At 47.0% G+C, this 27,390-nt stretch overlaps 1 long non-coding RNA gene across 2 annotated transcripts; it reads left to right on the top strand.

Moving 5' to 3' along the window:
* Positions 1-1,833: 1,833 nt before the first annotated feature.
* LOC123001661 (uncharacterized) lies at positions 1,834-3,654 on the top strand. 2 transcript variants are annotated; one of them, XR_006410768.2, is made up of 3 exons: positions 1,834-1,901; positions 2,619-2,710; positions 3,429-3,654. It is a non-coding gene; the product is annotated as an uncharacterized LOC123001661 (long non-coding RNA). The 2 variants fall into 2 exon arrangements; XR_007190778.2 differs by having other exon boundaries at positions 1,851-1,936.
* The last annotated feature ends 23,736 nt before the right edge of the window (positions 3,655-27,390 follow it).

Here is a 27,390-nt window from a genome sequence, read left to right as displayed (position 1 = left end):
CACTCAGAGGCATGTGTGTCTATGAGAAGTTATTTCAAGACTGTGGCAGGATGATAGAAGAGAGCTATTTGGGGCAGGAGGCCTTCTCTTGTACCCTTCAAGTCCCGTGACAAAGGCGGATGACCCAATTCACCCACCTCTCAGCCTGGGTCATCCCTGGAATAAGACTGGGGACCACTTTAAGGGAACAAAAGCCACTTCGAGTAGAGCCTGCCAGGGCTTGCTCTCGGCTCCAGGGCTAAACAAAGCGCCGGTGTCACCTGAACGGCTCACCAAGCACAGCGGACTTGGGGGTCTGTCAATCAGACGTATTCCACTGGCATAATTTAGCTGCCACAATATGTCAAGCCTATAAAGAAATAATTGCTGGATCCCGAGACAATCAATGCCCAGCACAAGGCATTGCAAGGGCCCCGGGAACGTCCCTTTCCTCCCCCCTACTAGGAAACTGCGAGAACTTGTCCAACCCAACCCACTGAAAGAACTATTAATTACTTGTCAAGGACAAAGCCCCTTCCTTTGTGATGCCACAGACAGTGAACAACCAGCCTGTCTAGTCCACCCTCAAAGAAAAAGCCGGTCAGGGCAATTTACCGCGATCCCCCGCCGTTTGCTAGGACTTACCAACTCCCCTAATGACTGGCTTCCTTTCGTATGCAAGGTGCGCAGGCCTGCGCGCCTCTCAATTGCCCTGGTGCAATTATTGTATTGATTTGATGCAGCATTAGCTCCACGTTTAAGGTGGTTTCTGTTTTTTAATTTGCAATTAAATCAAATGACACCTCTTTGCTAAGATGGCTGACACTTGTTTGTATAGTGCAGTCAGCGACGAAGGCAACTTTTATTTAGCATCATAAAACATGCAGCACGGGGAGCTGGGAATTTCAAGCAACTCCATTTCTTGCCTGGCTCTTCAGCCTAGCAAAAAAAAAAAACAAAAAAAAAACAAAGGACATACCCATCCATTGTAAAAACGGTCCAGGTAATAATTGGTGCTTTACAGGGATGATCTGACGATGTCACCAAGCAAACAACATGAGAAGCAGAATGTTATGGAATGAATGTCTGTGTCCCCCAAAATTCTTTTGTTGAAGCTCTAACCCCCAAAGTGATGGTATTTGGAGATGAGGCCTTTGGGAGGGGATTAGGGTCAGATGAGGTCATGAGGATGGGACCCTCATGATGGGATTTGTGCCCTTGTAAAAAGAGGAAGAGAGATTTCTCTCTCCACCCATACACACCAAGGAAAGGCCATAGGAGCACACGGTAAGAAGGTGGCCATCTACAAGCCCTCTCCAGAACTGACTCTGCTGACACCTTGACCTTGGACGTCCTGGTCTCCAGGACGGTGAGATAATACATATTGAACCTGCCCAGTCTTCGGTATTTGGTTCTATCAGCCCAAGCAGACTAATACAGATAATAACTGGAAGAGCAGCAAGAATAATTCATGTTTTTGTTGCATCTTCCTTTCTGGATGATCTCCAAGCCCTCGACCCACTCGATTTCTTTCCAACCTCTGATATGGATGTACTGTCTCCCCTTTTGCGATTGCATTCCGGTTCAACATGGATCTCAGGATCCTTCTTCCTCCAAGAACGGGCAAGAGGGTAGGTGACAAGAGTTGAAGTCTCAGGAGGGCATCTCAGAATCAGAGTAGTATCAGCACTCACTGATAACTTCCTTCAAAAACTCAGAAATATCTCAGGCTGCCCCATCCCCAGCTCTTTAAATACAGTGTAGCCAGCAACTCACCACATGATGATGGGCACGTAAATAGCAGCTGCAGAAAATAGTGCCTGGCTGTGGAATTATCCCAACATTTAACAACCCAGTAAAGGAGGGTGAGCCTGCGACAGACATGCAGGAGTGAAGGGTAGAAGACAAGCGTGTCATGGAAGGTAAAGATTTCAAGGACATCCATTGCTGCTAAGAGGTAACGAAAGAGGAGGACCACAGGGAAGGTGGAAAGGATGGTTCCCAACATCAGGGGGCACGCAGGTGACCTCAGGGATCACTGTTTCGGTGGAGTGACAGAGATGGAGGCCCGCATGAGGGGTCCAGAGGAATGAAGAGTTATCGGGGTGCGGGGTGGTGCTCCCCTGCTCTGCACGGCACAGAGACCAAGGCTGTGATGACATAAGGAAGCTCCCTCACTCGAAGTACCTCCTCTTAGCAGTATTCCAAAGGATGCTTCTCGTGCTATAATGCTCATGTCTTTAGGATTAATAGTATTCATAGCATACCATTTATTAAACTGGTAACTTAGACATTGAGTTACATAAAAATGAGCATTACCTTATGGGTGTGGGTTCGGGGTTAACTGCCCCTCCGCCTCTCTCAGGTATTGAGGAAATTCCACCAGCAGTAGCTTGAGGAGCTTCTCTGGGCTGGCCCTCTGGTCTGGCATTACTACTGCTTTGTAGCCTCTTGGCTTCGTCACCCCTACTCCACCTCTTTGCTCCATGCCAGTCTGAGATCACTGCTGACCCATGACAATCTGTGATGGACCGGCCACTTGCTCATAGCAGAGTCAGACCAGCATCTTCTGAGGGTTCTGTTCGTATGTTGCTTCTAACATCTAAGTAACCGTAGGGCTTTGCTCTGTCTTGTCCCAGGCAAATGCGGAAGCAGCTAGATGTGGAGGCTCTTGCCAGCACCTTCCAGAAAAGCCTGTGAAGGAGACCTACAGTTACCATCTCTAGCTATGGTGGGTCGGTAGTTCAGACTTCCTTGGTGTTAGTGGGGAAAAGAAGTCTCGAGTACTATTGTTACCTGGAAGCTCTTCCCCCATTACTCTATGACCCTTGAGACACTGGGTGGTGGGAACTTATTCTTTCAAGCAAGTTTTCTTGCTATAGTCTCCATGGCTCTAGGGCACTGTGGAAGGGGCATAGGTTTGCGGGGGAAATAGGAAACAGAGATGACACAGAAACAGAGTTCTACTGTAGTGATTCAATCCTCTCCTTTGGAAATAAAAATGACCCAGGTAGATAAAAGGGAGGCAGAAAAGGGATGGTTCTTGCCCTTAGGGGGTGCTAAGATTCATGAATTGATATATTAATGGCAGAGTTAAAAAGGCTATTATGTACAGTCAATTATTAACTAATTATTCAGGCTATTGGGACCAGGAAAAGTCAGGGCAATTAGACTCATTTTTAAAAAATGATACTAACATTTAACAGTCTCTCCCTATCAAGTGACCATTAGGAAAATGTTCAATAAAAGATCAAGGGAAAAAATGAAGAGGAAAAGCTTTACTGTCATAGGTTAAATTGGGTCCCTGCAAAGAAGACGTGCTGAAGTCCTATCCCTCAGTTCCTCAGAATGTGACCTGATTGGGGAACAAAGGGTCTTTATAACAGTAATCAAATTGGGGCACCTGGGTGGGTCCTAATCCAATATGACTGATGTGCTTCTTTAAAAAGGCAAATTTAAACACAAAGACAGATACATGCAGAGGGAAGACAATGTGAAGACACAGGGAGAAGACAGCCATGTGACAGAAGAAACGCTGAGGATTTCCAGCAAACGGCCACACGCTAAGGACAAGGAAGGATTCCCCCCAGAGCCATCGGAGAGAATGGCCTTACCAATACTTCAATTTCTGACTTCTAGGCTCCAAAACTGTGAGACAATAAATTTCTGTCATTTTAAGCCACCCAGTTTGGGTCCTTTGTAATGGCAGCCGGGGAAACTAACACACTATCATATCCCATGCATACATGAATTGTAGGTCTTATCCCAATTTCTGAAAAATTTAAGTGTGAAAGAAATCTCCATCTAATGACTGAATGATCACATCATACAGATTTTTTTTTAATGGTATGTTTGGTAAGGCAACTGTGGGAACATTAAGAACAGAAGGAAAGACAGAAAAAAATTCAGAAGTAAAGTTAGCAACACAGTATCTAAGATTCTTCATAGTTTGTTACAGGGATATAAATTTTGTTCTAGGCTTCCTAGTGACCAATATAAAGAAAGAAACCAAGAGGGTAGGGCCATCTGGCTGTGACACATGTCACCCCATTGATCACCAGGGTTGATTCGGTTGATCCGGCTGACCAGGCAGGTGTCCCCTTCCTCCCTCACTGCTCCATATGCATCCCTCCTGAAGCTGTGTACTCGGTAGAAGTGGATGACCTTCCCTGATACAGGAGGACCGTTCTTTGGTAAGGGTAGATGTGTTCACCTGCTGGAACCCCCGAACAAGCTGCCAAGGTCCATTTGTAGGAGAACATAGGGGAGCCAAGCTTCCAAGATTCTAGACACAGCCAAATGAGGTGCTGCATCTGGCGGCCTGCCTTTCTGGAAGGAGGGAAGGAGGGAAGGAGGGAAGGAAGGAAGGAAGGAAGGAAGGAAGGAAGGAAGGAAGGAAGGAAAAGGGGGAAGGAAGAAAGAGAGAGAGAGGGAGGGAGGGAGGCAGGGAGGAAGGAAGGGAGGAAAAGAAGAAAGAAAGAAAGAAACCAAATCAGTTACGTAACACCATTTCCACATGGAGGAAGAAAGAAGAGTTATCAGGAGAAGCAAAGCTATTTCTGGTACTGAAGCCTAAGAGAAAGTTAATTAAGAGACTTGTCTGATTACTGAATTATATCCTCAGCAATATCCTTCATCACATAAACACACTCTTTAGTTCTGACTCATATAGGGCTATATCTTATAATATCCTTCATTTTTAGCCAATGACCATGCAGTCTGGCAAAAGCTGTGATTTTCAAAGCTAAAAGGATCGCAACTGGTTCATAGCTCTCTAACGATGGGGCTGAATCCAGAGACAAAATCGATAATATTTTAGGCTGTGGTTCCCAAGTGCTAGTCCGCATACTAGATGCATCAAGATCACCTGGGGACCACCTTTAAAAAAAATACAGATGTTCTGGGCCCTGTCCCTGGGAATCTGACTCATTGGACAATTCTGGTGCCCGGTCAAGTCATCTGCAGGATGACCAGGCAAGCCTCCTGATATATAAGCAATTGCTCTCTGTCCTGACTTTGATAACTCTTGGACAAAAGAGAAGTCAAGGTGAGACACCGCCCACCCCAGCCAATTATGGGTTTCCTCAGTGTGTCAGTGTACATAGCCACTGAACACATCACCCCAAAACAGTTGTGTCCTGGGGCTGGAGTGACTCCTCACCTATCCCTCCACGTGCCCCGTGGGGCTCAGAGCTTCGTGTGAATCCCACCCCCTCCATTTATAATCCACATGGCCCTTAGCTGGGTCAGGGGACCTCTCTAGGCTTCACATATCCTAGAGAGATGGGAATGACAAAACCAATGGCATAAATGTCTTGTAATGATTAAATAAGACAGGATATGTGAAGTCTTAGCAAAGTGCATTGTGGTAGAAAAATCCAATAAAGGGAACTTTTGCTGCTCAATTTTCTTTTAGGAAATACCCTTTTACTGTGACTACACCCCAAGGCACCCTCCCTGATTGCAAGGTAAACATTGAGATGCTGGATGGCAGTGGGCGCCCCCCGGCTACCACCAGCCCTTGGTAATGGTGTCTTTCCCACGGCCCACTGGGGAGATGGAGAGGCAAGTATGCAAAATGCCACGTGTAACGGAGCAGAGCATAGTCTTACAAGATTGAGGACAGATAGGGAAGCAAATGACTCAAAACCTATAAAAATAAACCCGACTCACTTGCAGCACTTAAACGCAATGAGGACTCAGGAGGCCTCCTGGAGAATGATCCATGCTATTTTTATTTAGTGAGGGTCTTTTAAATCCTTTATTGGTTAATCCTCCTATTGGCTGGATGGTTCCTTCTCGTAGGATCCATAAAGTGAGGTGCAACCTCGGACAGGCTATTTTGGGACCTTATTCTCCGCCTCCAAACACTTGTTCATCTAAACCTGAGTGCCCACGGTACCTAACGTGCGGATTCAAGGGAGTGGATTTCTATGCCTCCCCAAACCCAGGAGCTTGTGGCAGGGATGCAGGGAGAGAAGGTAGCAGAGGGAGAGAGGAGGGGCAGCCAGGGAAGCTCGGAGGTGGGGTGTTGGACCAGACAATTAGCAGCAAGCTCATGAAGGGTCTCTGGGGAGGCAATGTCACTGCCGACATCACCTTTGTCTCTGCCACGTCTGTGTGAAGGTATGTGTGATGCAACCATTTACAAGTGTCCACAGAGAGCTCACAATAATGGGAAATGCTTGTTTCACACCACCGTGTATGCTCGAAACAGAAATAACGGCTCCACTGGACGGACCACGAACTCCCCACTCCTTATTTTATATATATTATCTCATTAAACCAACAGCCGACAGCCCACGTTTTATTATCATTCCATCCAGGAAGGTGGAGAAACCGAGAATCAGAGAAGCTAAGTCACTGGCCCAATGACTAAGCATAGAGCCAGGTTTAGAACCCGACACATCTGACTCCAAAACCCACATTTCACTTTCACCACAGTACGGAGCAACCAGCAATGACCAACACAAATGGATGGAAGGAAAGAGATCACTGAATCCCATCTGCATTCGGGGAGTATGGGCATTTTTAAAAGGTGTTTTGCACTTATCCGGAAGGATGGTACTTTTCCTTCCTAACGAAGAACATTAACCCTGATTTGTAAAGTCCCTTCCCATAGGACATCCCAGCAAACAGGAGGCCTCTGACGGACCTCGTGGCAAACCCTGATTCCCACCTGGGGTCACGGGCTGAGAACCCAAGCGTCGCCACTCTGTGGTCCACGTGAGGTGGGCTGCTTATCCACCATAAGAAATGAGACTAGACTTGTTCAGCTGTCTCTTCAACCCTCTCGGGCTGTTGGCCAGCTCTAGCCAGACTAGCACCAGAGGGAAACAAGGCCCTAAGAAATAAACGCAAGCTGGGTGGCTGAAAACAACAGAAATTGATCCTTTCTGAAATCAAGGCATCAGCAGGGCCCTGCTCCCTCCAGAGGCTCTAGGGGACCTTCCACTCTTTGCCTCTTCCAGCCCCTGGTGGCACCGATGTCATATCACCCTGGCGTCTGCCTCTGCCTCCTCTCATTTCTGTCTCTCCTCTGTGTGTCTCTTCAAAGGACACTTGTCATTGGATTTAGGCCCCACCTGGATAATCCAGGACGATCTTGTCTTCAGACCCCCCTTAATTTAATGACATCGACAAGACCCTTTTTCTAAGTAAGGTCACATGCAGGGAATTCAGATGTGCATATATCTTTGGGGGAAGTTAACCGTTTAGCCCACTGTAGAGACATCCCTCCTTCTAGCCCAGGGCTCACGACAAGAGACCATGGAGACGAACGTTAGAGTCACATCTGTGGCATCACTTGTCCCAAGTATCGGCAACAAGTGTGGAATCACCCACATCAAATGAAGAAAAGTCTTCTGTGAGTTGGAAAAGGACGGAGAACAGTAAGCTCCTCTCTCCTTGTCTCCCAAACCAAGCAGGCAATGACTGACTATAAATGAAGCCGTGTCCCTTTAAGTTCCTGAGGCCCCAAACCTTGAAATCTCTCTTTAATTGTATGGTAATCGTTCGGGGCTTTGTCGGGGAAGGATGACAGGAGTAATCACCCGAAAACAGATTTCTAGGTAATTTATACTTAGTCAATCCAAACCTAATTCCTGAGTGACCTATACTGTGCCTAAGGAGCCTGAAATAATCATGTATTTACCCTTTACCCTGAAATTAGATGGTACTTACTATGCAATTATCCAGCCACTAAGTGACAATTACCGTGTAATTAAATGGTCAGTGGTTACCATATTATTAAATAGCATTGACATGATATTCGTTCCACAGAAGCGTGCACGGTCGCCACAGAATTAAATTCCCCATCAAGAAATTACAGCCATTCCTGGGAAGTTCTGCTTTTTGCTTGGATGGCTTTCAAGTTGGCAGAAATTCGCAGGGCTGTGTGCCTCCAAGGGAGCCAGGATATGGCCAAAGCTGGGCACAGATATAACATAGCCTCCCGGGCATGCGTCCTTTGCCAGACCAGGGCAGCACCTCTATGGCCCGACTCCAGTCCAGCACGAGGACATGTGGGCAAATTCCTCCATCCTGCTCCAAAACCGTGCTGCAGGGGTGTGCTAGACATCATACCCTTTCTCTCCTGGTGCGGTACCTACACAGGGATGCCGGGCACTGGGAGAGCTGGAAGTCCTGAGCAAGGCAAGAGTTCTGTGTCCGCCTGGGAGAAAGAGTCATTAAATCATCATTATCAGCATGAGCTGGCTCCTAAGTTCCAGGAAGACAGGATCTCTCTCTATCTGCTGTGTTTATTGCCTTATCACCAACACCAGCCCTGGCACATAGTAGATGCTCAGTAAATAGTAGTTGGATTTATTTATTTTTATTCATTCATTCATTCATTCATTCATTCATTGGTATGCATCGACTACATGCCAGCCACTACGCACTAAAACTTTTAAGGACACTGAGATCTGACGGAATCTCAGAGAGACTGAGTCACTTGCCCAAGATCATTATACAAGCAGTCAGTGGCAGATGCAAGACCAGATGTAGATCTGTCTGCCTCCAAAGCTGTGCTCGTTCTAAGGCACCACAACCTCTTGGCCACGTACAGCCTCAAACCACCCTGAACTAAGGAGAACTTGGGGAAGGTAAGGACTTTCCTAGGATAAATTGCTCTGGGGTGTAAGCAATTTATGCAGAGCAATTATGCAGAGCAACCACGATAGTTTATGTCAGCTGTGACTTACATTCAGTAGAGAAAGAACGTAAGGCTCAGAGAAGCAACTCATCCGAAGTTACACTGCTGGTAAGTTGCATGGAGTTGAACTTGGAAACAGAGGCCATTTGTCCTCCTGGTGTAACTGGAGAGATACAGACTGCCCGTCTGAGGTCCTCATGTTTTTACCACTAAAATGTTATGTCTTTGGGTCAGCATCATTTCCAGGTGTTACTGCTAAAATGTAACATCTCACTAGCACTCTCTAACACCCTAGATCAAATTACCTTGCCTCCAAAGACAGATTCAGCAGGGGGCAGGGAATGAGACCAGACGGGAATGGATAGAATTTGAAGTTGTACAGAGGAAAAGATTCAGGCAATCAGTACCAAGTAAGCCTTATCTTGAAAGTCAACTCTGATCAATTGATCATAGTTGCCTGAAGCACTATGTTGTGAAGCTTTCCGAGGTCGCATCAGCGCTCAGCAGGATAAAGTATCATAATCGATTAATGATGTCTGCCGTGGACACTAACTCTGGAGTGGCTGGACTTGGGCCAAGTATTTACCATCTGTAATCTAGTCTGTGGGATTCTACAAGTAAGGTCAGGGGCCTTAGCAATTGTCGGGGCCAGAGAGAAGCCAGTGCATGAGGCTGGAAGCCCGACTAACAGTAAGCAACCAAGGACACTGTTTTCCTCAAATTCAGGTACTCAAAGGAGAAAGTGGAAAGTCTCGGTAAAATGAACATAGTCAGGAAACCATCTCAGTTCTGCGGTTAATTAACTATAAGCCTTTGACCCTATCATTGCCCCCATCTGGGTCTCTGAAGGTATTTGAGCAGCAAATCTCCAAACCACTTCTAAGTTCAGGATTCTGAAGTCTACCATGCATTGCACTGAATTGAGTGAAAAGAAGGGAAGGAGATAAGTGGGTAAAAGCTGATCAAACACACTTTTAAATCTCTATTAGTGGGGTTTCAGATACAAGGTGGAAACTGATACTTTCATTTTGGCCAAGTTGAGCGTTAGACATCAATTCAACACTCAAGTAGAAATGTCCAGCAGGCGGTTGATATGTAAGTCCAGCACCCAAGGCATGTGTCTGGGTAGAAGAAATAAATTTGGGAGTCATCAATAAACAGACGAAGCTTGGTAAGCTCCCCTGAGGAGAGAATGTAGCTGGAGAAGAGGGCCAGAGGGTAGTCCCACATTTAGACTTTAGGTGGAAAGAAAAGGAAGATTCTACACCGACTGAGAAGGAATGCCCAGTGAGGTAAGGAGAGAAGTGCAGGACTGTCACAGAAACACAGGAAGAAAGGGTTTCAAGGAGGAAGGTGTCAGCTGGTCCAATGCCACTGAGAAAGAGAGGCACAGGCAGGACGAGAATTCGCCTCGGCAAGTCACATCCAGCATTAGTGACCTTGATAAAAAACTGTTTAAGGGAGAGATGGGGACAAAGCCTGATTGGCGTGAACAGATGAGACACTGGGAGGTGGGGAGGTAGGGACAGCAAGCATGGACACGATGCCTGGCTTCAAGGGACACATGACCCAAAACTCATTGTTAGCTCGTAATGTTTATGAGAGAATGTATGTGAAGGGTCTATCATAGCACTTGATCTAGGAGGTGCTCAAAGATACAAATTCCTTTCCCTTTAATCCACCTGCATTGAATGTCTGCCATTTTCCACAAAGATGCCTTTCTGACCACTTGTCAGGGCTCTCCATCAGATTCTAGTATTAAAGTCCTTTTGTCTTGACCTTGGCCCTGGGGGAAACTAATAGACCTGCAAGGCTTAGCCCGCACATCCGTTCACCTCCTATAGCCCTGTCGGAGAGATGTCTCATCAGGCCAGCCACCACTAAGGCCAAATGACGCCTTCTCCAAGGAGAGGAAATTAATCACGTAGGAATGACTTGGAAAGAGCCCTGCCAGGGCGGGTATGTGAGAGCCCCATAAATACTGCCGTAAGGGCTGTCATCCTCAGCCACAGATTCTACTGTGCCTCCTGTAAGACATTTACAGTCAATATCCTTGTGCTACTGCACAAATGTGGTTCCTGATTATTCATCCTGCTTTCCTGCAGCAGGGACAGCAAACCATCTGGGAAGCTGGTGATGCTCATACTGGCCAATCCAGTCCATCCATTAATTTGTTCAACACACATTTCCTGAGCACCCATAGCTTCTGCAGATCACTATACTCCACACTGTGGGATCTACAGTGAGGTGTATGACATTCGTGCAAAATTCATGCACATTCGTGGAACATCTACGAGATGCCAGTATTCTAGATTCTGAGTATCATTAGTGAGAAAGACAAACAAAAATCCCAGCCTTCATAGAGTTTATATTCTAGTAGCTCTGGGACCCCGGCTCCGTAGCCTTGTAGATCGGGTCACAGAAAGGTTAACAATTAATAGGAAGGATGAAATCCCCAGAGACCAGAGCAAATGATTGAATGTCTACCCAAAGGTTCAGGCGGTAAAAGCATTAGCAGTCATCCACGGTGCGATCACCCAGGTGTGGAAAACTTCCGGAAGAGGGTGGAAGTGGAACAGAGTCTTAGAGGATAGAAAATTTTGACCAGGGGGCGCCTGAGTAGCGCAGTCGTTAAGCGTCTGCCTTCGGCTCAGGGCGTGATCCCGGCGTTCCGGGATCGAGTCCCACATCGGGCTTCTCTGCTGGGAGCCTGCTTCTTCCTCTCCCACTCCCCTGCTGTGTTCCCTCTCTCGCTAGCTGTCTCTCACATAAATAAATTTTAAAAATCTTTAAAAAAAAAAAAAAAAGAAAGAAAGAAAATTTGACCAAGGAGGATGAATGGAGGGGGCTTGCCAGGAAGGCCAATTGAGAGCACCAAATCCTCACCACTAGACCACCAGGGAGCGTCAAGATAGAAAAAAAGCAAAAGTAACAAGATGGAGATGAGCAAGGGTATTCAAGGCACGTAAGTGAGAGGACTAGCGGGACAGGTTGAGGAATGATGATTGAGAAGCTTCAAAAGCAGCCCGAGGAGTTTGGGCTTGGTTCGTTTGCCTGGAGCCACGGCGGGAGTCTAAGCAAGGAGGGGAAATGATGAACACAGTGCGTGAGGAGGAGCTCTTTGTGCGAGAGATAAAGGAAGGTAAAAGCAAAGGGAGTCCTATGTTCTCATCCCAACCCTGTGAGAGATGCCCTACATACAGGATCTCGTGTTTTCTTCTAAGTTTTTAAAATAATTTTTAATTTGGAAACAACCACAAATTTACAGAAAAGTTACAAGTACAGTTTTTTCCCAAACCATTTGATTGGAAGACCCATCACCTCCAAGTCCTTTTGTGTTGAGTTTCCTATGCAAAAGGATATTCTCCCACATAGCCATGATATAATTATCAAAATCAGCGAGTTAAGATCATTACCATCACTTGATCTCCAGACCAAGAATGCGCTGTGGGTGGTCATCAGGCATGATGAGTAAAATAGAAAAGCCAGACCAGCTTTGGCTCTAAAAATCCCTGATGAAGCACCATGGGCTCTAGCCTTCATCTCTAACTTGCAGTGACAGTAGGGGACTAGCACATAGCTTTATTTTAAGAATTAAACAAGATATGACCTATTAAGTGTTTAGGACAGGGCTGGTTCTAAATAAGTACTCAATAAATGTTAGCTACTGCCTAATGAAAAACAACTCTGGACCTGGTAAGAGGGGACTTTATTTGAAAGGATTAATGTAAGACAGAAAAGAGACTATTGCAATTGAGAGAACATTCCAAGCACGAGATCTACAGAGATCTCAAGGGGTGGGGAGAAAAAAAGCTTTTCTTTTATCGGATGAAATGAGGGGCGCCTGGGTGGCTCAGTTGGTGAAGCGTCTGCCTTTGGTTCAGGTCATGATCTCAGGGTCCTGGGATCTGAGCCCCTTGTTGGGCTCCCTGCTCAGAGGGGAGCCTGCTTCTCCCTTTCCCTCTGCCCCTCCCCCCTGCTTCTGCTCTTTCTCTCTCTCTCAAATGAATTTTAAAAATCTTAAAAAAAAAAAAAAGATGGAATGAATCAGGCTAGGAAAAACCAGGCGTGGGGAAATAGGATGAACAGGAGAGACAGGTAGAACTGTCCAGATCTGACAGTAAATCAGAGACAACAAGGCAGGGGGGATTTCTTGAATCTTCACTATTTTCCAGGATCACGGGGCTCCCGTAAAATTCAACATTGTCCCAATGGTGAAAACCCATTTAATCCCTGGGAGCCTCTGCGTCCTCCTCTGCAGAATGGGGTAGTAACTGTTACTTCCCAGGACAGCTGTGTCACTTAAATGAGACAAAGGATGCCATGTGTCAACCACAGGTCCTGGTGCATGGTGAGCGCTGAATACTGTTTATTTTTTTTTTAATGTTGCATATCCACTAAGTATCAAACACTGCTCCGCAGCACAGGAATGAAAAACAGCTCGCAGATGCTTTTCTGCACTGAGTCAGACAAGGCCGGGAGTAATTGAGCCTCTGGGATTAGGCCCCGATAAGTTGTAATAGAGAAGAGAATCAATGCCAGGGTCTTGCCTGCTGGCTGATGTTGAGCTAACATTGCAGCTGCTGGACGGATCATCCCCACCAACCCTGCCGGCCAGTCAGAGCAACCATAACTAGTATCCCCGCCCCCCACGCCCCAGCCTGCCTGGCCGCACAAGGGACTGCGGGAGGACACGGACAGCCTCTATCCCATCCTTGCTGCCTGCCTGTAGGCACTGAGAGGAGACAAGTTTGATCACCTCCCTCATCCCTCGGCTGTGCAATTCTAAGCCACAGGCGGTCTGAAATTAACACAGCATGGTGTTCAGGAAAATTCCAGCAGCTTCATCAGTCTTCCCAGACACAGAAAACTGGCGAATGCACTCACTTCCATTCTGGGGCTGGAGGCTGGGCACACGCTCCGAGTCCACCTTCCCCGCGGATGGTTGGTGGCTGGGCAGGGCAGTGCACGAATGCTTCTGCATGCGAACCCAGCAGAGGACCGGCGACCTCAGACACTCCCCATGGCCCCCGCAGTCATCTTGCCCCATGACACTGCAAAGCTCGCCTTGTGAGTGCTGGTGTAAATATAGCTCCCTCGGGGCAGCCAGCGGGAGCCGTGCCCACCAGCATTCCTGCTCTTCGCAGGCTACTTGGTTCCACTCCTTGGAGCCGGTCCGCCACTCCAGCCTCAGTATTCACAGGGCTCTGGGAAGCAGGGCCAACTTGCATTTTTGATGGTTTTGTTCCTGCCCTCTCGGCCCTGCAGACACCATCTCTAAGGAACTCCTCCTTGGGCGCACCTGGGTGGCTCTGTCGGTGAAGTGTCTGCCTTCGGCTCAGGTCATGATCCCAGGGTCCCACTTTGGGCTCCTTGTTCTGCGGGGAGCCTGCTTCTCCCTCTGCCTCCCGCTTCCCCTGCTTGTGCTTGCTCTCTCTCTCTGTCTCTGTCAAATAAATAAATAAAATCTTGGGAAAAAAAATTTTATTTACTTATTTGAGAGAGAGTGCATGAGCTGGGGTGGGGGGCAGAGGGAGAGGGAGAAGCAGACTCCCTGCTGAGCAGGGAGCCCAATGCGGCCCTTGATCCCAGGACCCTGGGATCATGACCTGAGCCAAAGGCAGATGCTTAACTGCCTGAATGACCCAGGCATCCCTAAAATCTTTTTTTTTAAGATAAAAAGATTTCCTTAATTTATTTTTCTATTCTCAGTGTTTATGTCCATGTCTGTCATAAAGTAGATTCTTAGCAAATAGAGATACAAACATGGGAAGATACACACTAAGCATTGGTGAAATCGAATGAATTAAAAGGATATCTTGGAGACTGCTTAGGGGATCTAGGTTCAGTTGGGGGAAAGTGACCCCAGGTGAGTTTGAACAGCAGTTACCTTGATACCTTCCCCTATCTGACCAAACACAGCTACCAAACAGTTATTTCTTTGATACCTTCCTTCATTATCAGGTTACCCGCTGCTGTGCTGCCTGGGATCAGGCCTCTACCCCAGGACTTATGCCTGGAAAATGAGCCTTGAGGATATCTCTGTGACTGAGCAGCGATCAGCAGGAGAATGTGGATTAACAGACTTTGCATCAGACAAAGTGCACCATGCAGAGCAGGGGACCGCAAGATGCTAGGACAAGAGACCACTGCAGTACCAACCGGGACAGGTCTCTCCGACACCTACCAGCCAAATGTCTAGTTGTCCTCAAGGGCAAATTTTTAATGGTAGTGACCAAACAACAAGGAGTACACGTGGAGCCTGGGGCAGCCCCCATAAATTCGGTTCCAACATGGTGTGGGAGCTGGGACATTTCAGAGCTGCAATCAGGTGGGGAGCAGCAGGTGCTGCCTCTCCTCATTCATCCTGTCCCTGGACAGCAGTGAGGCTCTTCAGGGCAAAGGGCTTCCCAAATGCACTAGGGCTTCCCAAATGTTCTGGATAGAAGGACCTCAGTTGCCTCCAGATAGATCTGGTTTTTGTCTTTGATAAGTCATTGAGAGCTGGATTTGGGAACTCTTGGCTGAAAGAGTGGAAGGAAGATCCAAGACCAGTAAAAACAGCCACTCCTAAAGCCATCTGGTCACCTGCATGATCACTGTTTTCCCTCTTTCATTCCCTCTGACAGCAAGATATAAGCGGTGGCTTGACATCAAGTCTACCCAAGGGAGGAGTAAGGGTAAAGTAAAGGTGGGAACACAAACCCATGTTGGTTGAAAACTTGCTGAGTGAGAAACCCTTTGAATGCATTGCCTCATTATTCCTCCCTCCAAACCCATGAAGAAGTGCTATTTTCATGCTCCGTTGTATACTTGAGGGAATTAGGACTTGGAGGACTTTAGCAATTCACCCCAGGTCACACGACCAGTACGGGGGAAGAGCAGGGACTTGAATCCAGGTTGATTGAATTCCAGAGGTTAAATTCTTCACCATCAGACTAGCCTCAAACACGACAACATCTAAACTCTCAACAGCTCTAGCAGATATTCTGGTGGGTGGAGTTTACAGACATTAGTCCAAATCAGATTGAAAGAGTCTCTGTGAATTGACTCTCTTTGGATCTCACACCTCCTGCTAACTCCCATCATAACAGATGGGGAGGGGATAAGATCTGCTTGGAGCTTTCCAAGGAAATCCAAAAGCTGCCTTCTCCTCCTCCACTCTCCTAATGCCCCCTAATCCCAGAGATAATCAGAACACCAAAGGATGAGGTTGAATTCCAAGGGACAGTGCCAAGTTCCCAGGGCCGAGGAAGACCTATGCAGACTCTCAGACTTGGAGGCAATCAGCCAAAGCCCAATGGGCAAAGTCAAAGCATGAAGGAGGTTGCCTAATTGGGCCTTCCCTTCTCTCCACACTCTCACCGTAAGAGCTGGTTCCATGGCTTAAAATACTGGCTACATGCTAGAGATTCTAGGCTCCAGACACACATATCCAAAGTGGATGTCCCACCACCGGCGCGTCAAATGTAATGTGTCCTCAACAGAATTACAAAATTTCCCATCCAAATCTGTCCCTTCTCCCTCCCGCCCAGCCTTCCCCATCAGGAACAACACTCCTGTTCATCCAGATACTAAAGCTAAAGTCCTAGGATTCAATCTTTCCAATTCAACTTCTCATTACGAAAAAGTTCAAATACATAAAAGTGAACAGAATAGTGTAATGAACCCCCTCATACCCATGACCCAACTTCAACAATTACCAACTCTTAGCCACTCATTTCATCAATGGCTATGTCCCCTTCCTCCCTCTCAAAGTATAATAGTTGCCTCAAGGAGAAGCACTTGCACAGATGTTCCCATGACCAACTAAACTAGCCACTTTCATTCACGGAACACCATTTCTACTCAAAAGTGTGGCTAATAGACAAACTCTGGTTAGATAGACACAGGTATTTGACACAAATTTTCTCAAAAGTGAATAAAGGGAGCTTGTCATTTCAAGGAAAGCAATTGATAGCCCTCGTTGTCAATGATAAAATTCAACCTTTAACACAAACATTAGACTTTTGGAAAAATTGTATCTGGCACCCTGAGTTTGACAGCTTCCAGATCAGTGGTGATATTAATATTAATTAATATAATATTAATTAATATATGTGAGTTTTTAAATATTGTATAGTGAAATGTGCCAATATTTGGAAGATCTGCATGTCCAGGAAACTGGTATTTGCAAATGACCAATGAACAATAATATAAAATCGCACATGGGCAAAAGATCTATTTTAAAGTACAAGACATTATAACATAACAGAGTACGAAAAGTTCATTGAGACAATTACAAATAGAAGCTATGACTTTTGATGCAATATCAAAGAATATCCACAATGATCTGAAAAAGTCTATTAAAATACTCCTGCCTTGGGGCACCTGGGTGGCACGGTTGGTTAAGCAGTGGACTCTTGGTTTCATCTCAGGTCATGATCTCAGGTCGTGATCTCAAGGTTGTAAGATAGAGCCCCGCATCTGGCTCCATGCTCAGCGGGGTGTCTGCTTCAAGATTCTCTCCCTCTGCCCCTCCCAACTGTGTGCTCTCTCTCTCTCTCTCTCATAAATCAATCAATCAATGAATCTTTAAATTACTCTTGCCTTTACCAACTATGTACCTGTGTGAGGTCAAATTTCTTTCATATGCTCCAACCAAAACAACATATTGCAACAGACTAAATTCAGAAGGGATGTACTCTATGGTTACTAAAATAATATAATAAAAAATTATTATTAAAAATAAAAAGAAATGAGAGCCCCACCATCTTCTGCTAAGCCAGGATATCAAAGAGATTTGCAAAAATGTAAAACAGGGGCGCCTGGGTGGCACAGAGGTTAAGCGTCTGCCTTCGGCTCAGGGCGTGATCCCGGCGTTATGGGATCGAGCCCCACATCAGGCTCCTCCGCTAGGAGCCTGCTTCTTCCTCTCCCACTCCCCCTGCTTGTGTTCCCTCTCTCGCTGGCTATCTCTCTCTCTGTCAAATAAATAAATAAAATCTTAAAAAAAAAAGTAAAACAATGGCAGCTGTCTCGTTAACTTTTGAAATATAGTTCTTTTTCACAAAAATGTCACTTGGGTTACAAATAAATACGTATAAACAAATGCTATTAATTAAATATTTTATACATTTGTTTAAGGTTTAATTTCCAACATAGTAAACATCAATGGCTAAACTCACATTAAAGACGTCCTTTGGGGTCTTCGATAATTTTTAAGTAGATACATGTTCTGAGACCAAAACATTTGAAAAACTGCTGATTTGTACTGTCAATATTTCCGTTTGGATCTCTTAAAGATCAGGAGTCTTTTTTTTTTTTTTAACAGATTCGCAATCTCACTCTTCAAATGAACAGCTGGCAGCAAAGCTGTCGAGGAGAATGTAGAATTAAAACAGAAGCTGCAACTTGCAAAATATAGCCTGACTCACCAACAGATACTCTGCACCACACCGAGCCACGGTGTGTGTCCTGGACTATCTAAAGCACAAACCCTCTCGACACCAGTTCCTTCAGACTTCGAGCTTCCCGTTAAGACCGGGCACACGGATCGTGGAGACAAACTAATCTGCATACGGATTCCTGAGTTCTAAGGATAAGACCTCTTAGGGCGCCTGGCTGGCTCAGTCAGTAGCGTGAGACTCTTGATCTTGGGGTTATGAGTTCAAGTCTTATGTTGGGTGTAGAATTTACTTTAAAAAAATTAAAATTAAAAAATAGATAAAGATCAGATCTCTCACTGTGGCAGCAGCTTCGAGAAAAACAAAATTCTGGTCAACTCCTGTTAAGGGCATCTATGATTAACTCTAGCCCCCCCAAACTTTAAGTGCCCTTTCCTGTGGGGTTCCTTTGAGTACTCTGTGGTTCCCCATGGTGTGCAGTCTCCAGTCCTGCAGCAAGTAATAATCTAGCATTTCTGTAGTACAGCTGTGTTCTTTGTGTGACCTACAGCTGATGGGATCTGAGCATCCTAAAATCAAGACATTACCTTCTCTTGCCCAAACCGCTACAACAGCCCCCTACCTAAGTTCCCTATTCTGCTGCATATCAAATTATCCCAACACTCAGCCACTTGAAACAACCCCTTTAACTTGCTCATGATTCTGTCCACCAGGAATTTGGAAAGGGCACAGCAGGGACACCTGTCTCTCTTTCCCGACGTCTGGGGCTCTGCTGGGAAGATGCAGAGTTTGGGGATATCTTGATGGCTGGAAGCTAGTAGCATCTAGAAGCTTGTTCATTCCCATGTCTGGCACATGAGCTGGGAGAACTCAGACACTGAGGTTGCTGACCAGAGTACCTCCTAGGAGCCTCTCCACGTGTTTTGGCTTCCCCACAGCATGGCAGCCTTGGGGGGAAGGGAGTCAGGCTTCTTCCACTGCATTCTACTAACTATGAACAAGTCACAACTTACTCAGGTTCCAGAGGAGTGCAATCTGACGACTTCTCTCTCTCTCTCTCCAGACTTCTCTTGATGGAATCTTAGAAGGTTCTAGAAGAACATGGGGGAAGGGAGTTATTGTTGGCAGCCATATTTGGAGAATAGAGTCTGTCCCACTCCCTTTTAGTTTTGTTGCTCTATCGACCTCCTTTCAGGAGGTAGAGTTACATATTTCTAAAATTAACCAGGTTCTGTCACATCCTGGCTGGAAATGCTTCAGGGGAGTCTCATTGCACTGGGGGGAAGCCAGACATTTTTCCACAGCCCAGAAGGGCCTGCATATTCTAGCTCTACCTATCTGCCATTGTCTTGCTCACTCCCTCCCTCCAGCTGCAGTGCTCCCTCCCTGTTCCTCAGAAGGCTGGCTTCTTCTTGCCCTTCAAGCTTCGCTTAAATGTAACCTCCTCCGGGAAGCCCTCCCTACTGATGCTCCTGCAATGAAGCCCCAGAACCCAGAGTTAAATTAAATGATTGGCTTGATGGACTGAAGATAATATAAACAATTCTGCAGAATCAGAATTCTCTCATGTAGCTCCCAAAATTTGTTCTGTGAAACATTAGTGTAGCCAGATGTTCCTTAGACATTATTTAAAAATAGGAATCCATAGCACACATCCTTATCAAAACTTGACTAAAACAAAGTAGCAGAGTTCTAGCATCACGGCTCCAAGTCTATAATATGCTAATTGCGTGCTTGGTCTCCAGGAGAAGGATGGCAGAGGCTGCCGTCCTCAACTTATACACCCACAAAACCGTGTATTTTTTCAAGTAGTATGTCATGCCCCACTTGCAAACGCTTCTCCAAACATTTATGGCCCTAAGGGTACAAAGCCAAGGAAACTAGAGTCCCCAGAAGGTTGTTCTGAGTCTCTGACCCATGTCTTCCGAGTGAGTTACAAATAACAGGAAATCAGTGGAAGGTCCAGCTCTTCTGGGAATAGCCTGATTGGGTGGAATTGAGGTCATACTTTTGACTAATGGTCCTGATTGGCTGTCAGTAACACTCCACCATTGCCATAGTGTCCAGCAAATATATGAGCCTCTCATCTAGACATATGAATTATATTCTTTAGAGCAGTGAGTCATTGAGGCCAGGCTCTGCTGAGGATTGCATTTTTTTTATTGGGCCAAGAACCTTCAGGCTGGCTCCGGGCCTGCTCCCATATAGTAGAAGCATGTCTGCAGCTTCCCAGAAGCAGACTGGCTGGCCCTGGGGATGGGGGAATGGGTTCAACGAGGGGCTGTAACCTGGACAGCTCAAAGAAGGTGATTTGTCTCTGGTGTCCCAACACCAGTTCCCAGAATCCATCTCTGAAACTATCACGAAGAAAAAAGGGTTGCGTTGTTAGGAACTGCTGGTCTTGGATAATGCTTGCTAGAAATTCTTCAGGAGGGTAGATCAGAAAATCAAAACAAAATATTTTAGAGTTTAGTTCAAGCTAACCTCCTCTCCCATCCACCTCACTGTATAAGGAGCTGAAGTTTGATAAAAATCCTTCAGTCCAAACGATGAAATCAGCCTGTGTTCACAGTAGTGCTGGCAGCTAACAGGCGGCCCTTGCTATGCACCAGGCACCATAGAGAACACTCCACAGTCATCCTGAGAGACAGGTATGCACAGTGTCCCCATTTTACAGATGAGAAAACCAAAGTACCAAGTGATTACTGCCTTGCCCGACACCTCACTACTAATCAGCAGAAGAGCAAGGGTTTCAATTCAGGTGTAGCTCACCTTAAAAACCATGCTCTGAACCACTCCATGGCTTCTAACTAATATGACAGCTCAGCAAAACTGTTATAGAACTAGCGTAAGAGCTCAGCAAGGCTGCTGGCCTGTCCCACCTGCCTAGGGACACGGTATCCGACACAAGCTTCTCAGTCTTTACTGTGCCCATGAACCACCTGAGGATCTTAATAAAATGCAGATTCTGGTTTGTCTGGGCTGGGGCCTGAGCTTCTGCATTTCTAACACGTTTCCAGACGATGCTAGGTGCAGGCTCCCCAGCCACACTTTGAGACAGTAGTTCTCAAATTTTGCTGAGCATTGTGGTCACCTGGGGAGCTTTTAAATATCCTGGTGCATGGGCCCCAGCCCCTACCAAATAAATAAAAATCTCCAGGGCAGGGCCCAGGTATCAGGAGTTGTGAGAGTTCTCAAGCAATCCCAATGTGCAGCCATTGGGGGTCGTAAGAAGTCCTCAGAATAGTTAGAGGGGGAAGCCAGGTCTCAATTTGCTTCTGAGGTGGGTGAATTTCATAATTCCCTCCATCCTTGTTGGAAGTTCCCCCCAAAATCATTATCCTCCTTGTTAACCCATTACCACCTACAAAATCATGGCGGCCCGGCTCCCTACGAAGTAGCCACCTGGCATAATGGCAGATATCAAATGGTTTTCAAGCCCTCCCCTCCTTTATACACCCTGTTCACCACTCACCCCTCCCTAGGGCTCACCAATATGACCTTGAAGTTGAACCTGGCCATTCCCACCGTGGTCCATCCCCCACCCACCCACAGACGCTCAGAACACCGAGCTGCTTTCCTGCACACCCACTCCACTCATCAGATGGAAAGTGTGAGCGTAAACACCCTGGTATTACTGAAGCAATGAAGCCTGCACCAGCTGTCTGTTTCTCTTGAGTCAAACCAAAATACTCACAGCTGACAAATGGAAGGAAAGGAAGACAGAGAAGTACGTTGAACTTAAAGGCTCTGGAAGGAAGGAAGGAAGGAAGGAAGGAAGGAAGGGAGGACGGAAGGAATTAGGACAAAAAAAGGATGTCAAAACAGCCTTATGATATGTATTTGGCTCTGTCTCCCAAAAGCCTACTGCTCCCGTGTGTAGCTTCCCACCCACTGGTGGGGGCCCTATGCACACTCCTCAGAAGACCTTAGTCTCGCTTTTCTCCCTCCCCCCCTCTCTGCATCCCCTTTCCCTCTGGAAGACAAGGAAAATAAATTAAGGATATCTTTTTATCTTTAAGACTTAAATAGATGTTCTTCTCCGTGGAGGCCTGGAGGTCGGTGGCAATAAACTGAGAAACATCCTGGCTTACAGAGCAGGGCACGGCGGGCCACCATCTATTCAAACAGGGAAAGCGATGAGGAATCTTGTTGAGAAGTGCCCAGTGATACATCTTGTCAGTAGAAAATACGACCAGAGGAAGAAATCACAAAGGAGGCCCATAGATGCATTCCAGAACATTCGATGCCGTAAACAAACCAAAACTATTTTAACGATGAGATATGAACAACTTGTTCTGGAAAACTGTGTTGAGTCCACCATACTCTGTGCAAAGTGCTCCCCACACCCTCAAAGGGAGGCCTCCCAGTTCGGCCACATGACACACCCCATCACCCTGGAGCTGATGAGACCATAGGAGTCCCTCAGAGTGACCAGCTTATCCCAGTTTGCCTGAGACTTCCCTGGCTTAAGCCTTGAAAGCCTTGTCTACCGTGAACCCCCTCAGGCCCAGGCAAAGCGGGGTGGTTACTCATTCTGCCCCTTCCTCACCTGGGCGTCGGTCCAGGCCAACTGTGAGAGGCCTCTCACCAGGAACTGGGCTCCTCGGTCCTCATTTCCAGCAGCGGAGGCCTCTGTTCTTCCTGAAAGCCTGAGCAATTTCTTCCTCATTTCTCATCTATCCTCGTTGCTCTTCAAAAGCTTTCCAGCCCTGACTTGAGGTTCCTGCAGGTGTTTCCCCTGCGTACTGATGTGACGACTCACCTGGCTATGCCCTAGACCCAGCAGGTGCACCTGTGAGCCTGAAGGAACCATGCGCTGGTTGGGGAGATTTGAGCCACTTCTATTCGGAGGGGAGAAGGGGCAGAGCGAGCCTACGAAAAAATAAACACTAGGCCAACACATTCATTTTGCTTTAATCACAAAGGAATCACTGAAAGACATCTATGTGAAACTCTTTGTGACATTACCAGGGCCAAATAGCTGCCTGGCTTCTCCATCCCCCACCGCAAGGTCTCATCTCAGCCCAAACTAACCCTTATTTGGGGCTTGACTATTCCTGGGCTGACAATGACTCCCCAATGCCACCATGCCACTCCCCAGGGCACAAGCAGCTCCAAGAGATTTCAGATGTGCAGAAAAGAGGAGAGCCATGTGAGCTGTGGGTCGGCGGCAGTGACACCGGCCCGGACCTCCTCAATCTTAATTTGGAACAAAAGCCAGGAGACAGCCAAGACAAAACAGCTGAAGAGCAACACAGTGTCCTCAGGGTAACCCCTGAGTGTGGCCTTCAAGACCAGGCTCTGAAAGGGAATGATGGCATACCAAGGGCAGACCCCTTCTGCCCCCCACGACCCAGAACAAAGGGGAAAGATGCGAGGTGTGTTTTCACGGATGCCTCCACCAGGGCCTGGGAGGTCACAGCTACTGGGAGCTCAGGGGCTCAAGGGGGTCTCAGGTGTGGGTCCTTAAGGGGGTGCCTCTGCCTTGTCCGGCATTGCTGCTAATGCCACAGAAAACGATGTGGCCAAGCACACGGATGCCAATGCCGTGAAATGTTAGAAAAGCGGAACGGTACGCGGGCTGCTCTAATTTCCCCAGCAATACTTCCAGCTCCAACCCTTCAGACCCTTCACGCTGACCCCATGGAGCTGAACCCCCCAGATGTGCCCTACTGTCTCCTAGTCCCGAGCATGCTGTGGTTGATCAAAATAATCATCCTGGCTAACGGTAGCCCCAGAGCTAGGATTGGACCCAGGCCTATCTGACTGCAAGCTACATCTGTTTCCTTGCCCCATTCCTCAGGCTGCAGGCTCCCTTGATGTCACCCCCCCAGGAATGCCCGCCAATCCCTCGAGGTCTAGGAGCAGCTCCCTGACCCTGTACGGTCTGGGCACACATCTGCTGCTTGGCACCCTTCCTTGAACGGGGCTTACTCTTCTCCCAGCCCTTACCACACTGGGTACCACATAGGTCAACTCGTCTCTCCTGCAGCCCCCCAGTCGTAAGGGCCCACGGGGGCTGGAAATTTGCTTTGACTGTCCTCACATGCCCAAAGTCAACAACATTGCAAATGCTGCTACATGCGCCCTGCGAGGTCAAGGGTCAGAGTCTATGCCGACGTCCGTCACCCCCGTATACCTCGTGCGGAAGACACAGCGCATAGTAGGAGCTCACCAACATTTGCCCAGTGCGTACTTATGGTCGAAGGAATGATGTGCCTTCGATCGCGTTTGGGACTTCACTGTTCACAACCCAAATACTCTTATCAACGATGGAAACATTTCTCAAAAGTTTCTTTTACCTCCCTCCCTGTGTTCTTTTTTTTTTTTTTTTTAAGGGTCGGATCAAAGCTTAACTCTGTGTGACTGTGACAAAACAGACTCATTTTGTGACACTGTGTGAATAGCTCCCAGAATCAGAGTCTCCACCCTAACTGGCCACCACTCAAGACGATGCCCATTCAGGTGCACTCCACGGTCCAGCCTGTCTGTTCATTATTCCGTGTAGCCTTATGGCCCGGGGCAAACTCTCCCACCAAATAGGCGTGTTTTCAGTGCCAACTGTGAGCAGAACAGTGTACAAGGTGTTCTGCAAAAACCTAAGATCAATAGTCACTCTCGAGGACTTTACAAATAGAAGATCAGAGGAGACATTTACTAATAACTATGACATATGGGAAAGAGGTTCCCTGGTGGGAGGACGGGTTGCTATGGGAAGACACAGACGCAGGAGACGCTCTGAAGTTGGACGGCCTGCAGAAGAGTGGGATTTTGACAGGGGTGGGAGAAAAGCGTGCATTCCATGAGGGAAGAGCCACAGAGTAATTATAAAGGGAACCGAGGCGGGGGGCACGCGGGACACCTTTGCAGATACCGTGTGTGCAGTGAGGGTCCAGAGAAGAATCCTGGAGGGGGCGAGGTGAGCCAAGAACTGCAGACCTTTGAAAGGCTTCACAAGGATGGGATGGAAAAACAGGTACTGTATGATGACTAACATAATGTAATAAAAAAACATTAAAAATAAATAAATAAATAAATAAATTCAAAAAGAAAAAGAAAAAAAAAAAGAAAAACAGGTTTGACTAGGAGAGGGGGCAGAGCTGGACCTGAAGCTGTGTTTGCTTGGGCTTCAAAGAGAAGCTGGCAGGTCTCGGCAGCAATGGAGGAAGCATCTCCAGACCTACCTCGGGGGCTAGAGAACCTCTTAGGGAAGAGAGTCAGCTGGCACGTGGCCGAGAAAGGGGCAAAGAAAGAGAACAGATGGGAAATACTCCCCAGATGTGGCCACTCCCAAGGTCCTGGGGCCCAGCCCCCTCATGGAGACCTGAGTCCCAGTGTGCAAGGGGGATGGTTTCTTTTCTATCTCCGTGAGAATCTGCAGCAGACAGGCCTTTTCTGGCGTGAGAGGTGACAAGGTGGCTCCCTCCAGAGCACATGCCTAAGACAGGAGTCGAGCCAACAACTTCCGGGACACAGGTGCATACACCCGTACTCCTTTAGGCCCCTTGACAGGACTCCGAGAAGGACCGAATCTCCCATCTAGCAGAGGAAAACAGATTTAGGGGAATCCTGTTATATAACATAACTGTGCCCCCACTTTTAACTCCAGGCTGCAGTTCTCTGGCAAAATGTTTGTGGCTGATATGTGATCTCATTTTTTTTCCAGCAAGCACACCTCTTTCCCGCACTCTTTCAACCCTTCCTCTCCTTAACCCCATTCATCCTGAATGGCACCCCCCCAAGAAAAATCGAAAAGGAAGCTTAGCCCTTATATAAACTTTAAAGAATGTGCTTAATATCTTGCTTAAGCATGATAAGCTCTAGCAGAAATAAGAATATCTAAAGTAAAGGGTTCAATTAAAATCATTTGCTCTCACATTCAAAATTCTTTTCTCCCTGATTCTTAATTCTCGCTCATAGAGATTTCTGAAGATTATCCTTCCATTCCTCTAAGCAACGGTATCATTTGCTGTCCTTCCAGCTTTTCCTGTCTCTTGTCCCTAAAACTTCCCATCAGCTTTATGTGCCTTGTGATTAATGATGACTTAAGAAGGGTGTTATAACAAATACGAGCGGCGTGGCCCACTTGGATTTGAGGCCCCGAATCCTGGGAAGGGTTTCCTACTGATTACCCCCACGGATAATGGAGATGACCACTAATCTTTGCGGCTTCTGCTGGTCCCAGGAGATCCCAAAGATCATCTTGGTGATTTACTACGATAGTAAGAGAGGGTTCTCTGTGCACACAGTGGGGAGACAGGTGGCTGTGCTGGGGACACACAGATCCCATCAATATGGTGTCTGTGACTATCTGTAGCAGGGAATGAACGTGTCACCTTTGTAGATGCCATCATTCCAGGAGGGTCAACGAGAGTAAAAAGTGCAGGCCTCTCCCCACTGAACAATTCATCTTTGTTTTGTGATTTGCTCAGTTCTGTAGGATATTAGATGTTTTGCTTCGAAAACCAGAAAAAATATGTATGTATATACCGTCCACCAAATCCTCCCTCGTCCCAGCACTGCCCTGGATGACACACTTCTTGGGGACAGGATATGTGAGCAGACACGGTGCTGGATGCTAGGAACAGACGGAGAAGCAGCACAGACTGAGCCCTGCTCTCTCAGAGCTGTCACAGTGGTGGAGGGCTTGGATCCAAAGAAGTATATAAAGAATGACAAAATGTGGTGTTGTGATAGAAATAACCCAGGGGTTAGAAAAGGGAATGTGAGAGGTAGGGCATTTTTTGGACAGACAGGGGCAGAGGTGAAAATTAAGCTGAGACTTGCAGTATGAGGAGTCACCCATTTGAAGAATGGAACATGGAACCTTCCAGAAAGAGGGGAGAAAGGAAAGCATGAGAAAATCTGAGCTAAAAAGGGTTTGGGCGTTGTGTTCCCGAGCTGGAAACAAGGCCAGTGTGGTTGGAGCATAGGGAGCAAAGGCCAGGAGGACAGGGAGGGGCAGATTAGGACCAGCATGCCGGCTACATTCAGTGATTTGAATTTCATCATTAATGCAATAGGAAGCCATTGAAAAGTCTTGGCAAAAGAATGACATGATCATATATACATAACCGAAACTATTCTTGCTGTGTTAAACACGGACCGTAGGAGGGTAGGTAGGAGTGGAAATGAGCAGAGCAGGAGCTTTGCAGGACTCCTCCCGAGAAGGTTTTCTTGGACTAAGTCAGTGGGATATAGAAATTGGGGTGAAATGGTTGGAATTGAGCCATGTGACAAACTTGGGTGTAGGCTATAATGAGGAGAAAAAGACAAATCACAGCATCCCATATATCTGCGACTCAGATTACTCTGTGGCTGGTCGTGCCATTGACAGAGTGAGGGCCAGAGGGACTGGGACGAGCT

The sequence above is a fragment of the Ursus arctos genome, unplaced genomic scaffold (assembly GCF_023065955.2).
Source record: "Ursus arctos isolate Adak ecotype North America unplaced genomic scaffold, UrsArc2.0 scaffold_28, whole genome shotgun sequence".
NCBI classification, from domain to species: domain Eukaryota; kingdom Metazoa; phylum Chordata; class Mammalia; order Carnivora; family Ursidae; genus Ursus; species Ursus arctos.
Note: the sequence above shows the minus strand (reverse complement) of the source record. Positions and strands in the feature narration are given on the sequence as shown.